We start from the raw sequence: 1,776 nt of genomic DNA, 5'->3' as shown, positions 1-1,776 counted from the left end.
TGTACAGATGTGGACTTTACCAATCAGTAAAATTCAAATTTATGGAATTATAAACTTTAACACTAATTTGAATTCAGTATTTTTATTATAACTTAACTATATTTAAATTAAGTGGCAAGAGTAGCTACTATGTAACACTTGTTTTTAATATGATGAATGGAGACGTGGATTTGATATTGAAGCACCAAACAATATAATATATGCCAAAATGACAATGTAACACGTCCATTTATCAAACATTATATATATATATATATATGTTTTCTTAACTTAAGTCACCTCGAATTACATTTATATGTTAAACGAGACATAATCATTGATTAACTATCATGTGTGACCTTTATACAACCTTACTAAATGCCATAATCAAATTTATACGAATTGCAATGGTTGGACTTTACATGCTATGTATTACTTGTATAATGATTGTGGCGGGATTTGGTAGTACTGGGCATTTGACTTTACAATCGTTACATTCCTGTGTATTAAACATATGGGTACAATGCTGGCCTATGCATTAACTATTTATAGGCCATATCATTGGCCATAGCATCGAATTACGCTCGGGGACGCATGTGTATTTAGTGCTTTTGTTCTCTGGGTCCTGGTCACTGCCTGGGGTGATTCATCTATCCTTATCCCACCTAATCCTCGGGATCAGGTTCCTCCATCAACGATTCACCATGGACCGCTGGATGAATGGTCCTGAAGTTATCATCCTTCATTTCTCAGTAGTGTGGTTTCAATCTGCCATTGTTTCACTCCGGAATTCCCGAGAGGTTATGGCTTTGCTCTGTCTTTCGGTATCTGTCTTCGTCTGCAATCCGGATTCACTGGACCATTCGCACTGCATTCCGACATCTTAGAATACCCTGATGAACCCGAAACTGCTTCAATGCTCTGGAATTCATTCTGCAGAGGCAGGGTCTATAATGTTCCCTCCGAAGGTAACCTTTCAGATCTTATTTTCCACATAGTTGTCTTTGTATATCAGGGTTTAGTGCGTTTATTACAATTTATACTTTCTGTTGCATGTTCTAATACAAATTATTTGTTATGGTGTAAGGTATGGTTTCCGGGACAGAAGATTCAACTTGGCGTTGTGGCAAACCCGCCTTTTGATTTCATTGTTTGCAACCAACTCTGGGTATTACGAATCTCTCGAAATCTTTCTAGGGTAGGGTTTTTATGGACAGAGCACCAAGTTGAAAAGACAATAATGAAAACTCTAGATGGGTCTTTCGAGATCGCTGGAGTCGTGGCTCCTCTGATAGTTTGTTTTGTGTTTGTTTCCAAAAGTTTGTTTGAGGTTTTTTTTTAAAGAAAAGAGGCCTACGACTTCAGCTGAGTGTGGAAGGTTTTTAGCAAGGATCTCTCAAGCCACCATCCCTGATATTATTTGGAACACTTAAAATATATGACTAGAGATTTTAATGAGATGAGGGTTTCATAATTTAGTTGCTGGGTTTTGGTTGTTTTCTGAGTTTTATTCAAACACAAAGTTTTGGAAACTAAGGGCTATCCTTCCTTGATTTTTCCGAGTGTTTGGTTTACACTTCATTTGATACAGAGTTATAATGCAATGTATAATTGTTTTGCATTGAATTAGCCCTAGCTCAGTAAAATCTCTATATTTTTGACTTAAAAGAAAATGCTTAAGTGGTTTCTTTAGGAGCTCGAAATGCTAAAATATTCCATATCTGACTAAGACTGTAATCTTCTATTATTTTATTGAAAATTTCCAGAAGTTGATGCTTCTGTCTTACATAACTGAAT

The 1,776-nt window shown here is 36.0% G+C and overlaps 1 long non-coding RNA gene across 1 annotated transcript; it reads left to right on the top strand.

The window, feature by feature from the left end:
• Positions 1–572: 572 nt before the first annotated feature.
• LOC149199447 (uncharacterized) lies at positions 573–1,457 on the top strand. The gene is made up of 2 exons (XR_016253276.1): positions 573–947; positions 1,067–1,457. It is a non-coding gene; the product is annotated as an uncharacterized LOC149199447 (long non-coding RNA).
• Positions 1,458–1,776: the final 319 nt, after the last annotated feature.

Source organism: Pinus tabuliformis, chromosome 2_1 (assembly GCF_031772625.1).
Source record: "Pinus tabuliformis cultivar Carrire ecotype Pingquan chromosome 2_1, CPIR1, whole genome shotgun sequence".
NCBI classification, from domain to species: domain Eukaryota; kingdom Viridiplantae; phylum Streptophyta; class Pinopsida; order Pinales; family Pinaceae; genus Pinus; species Pinus tabuliformis.
This window is presented reverse-complemented; position numbering and strand designations above follow the sequence as displayed.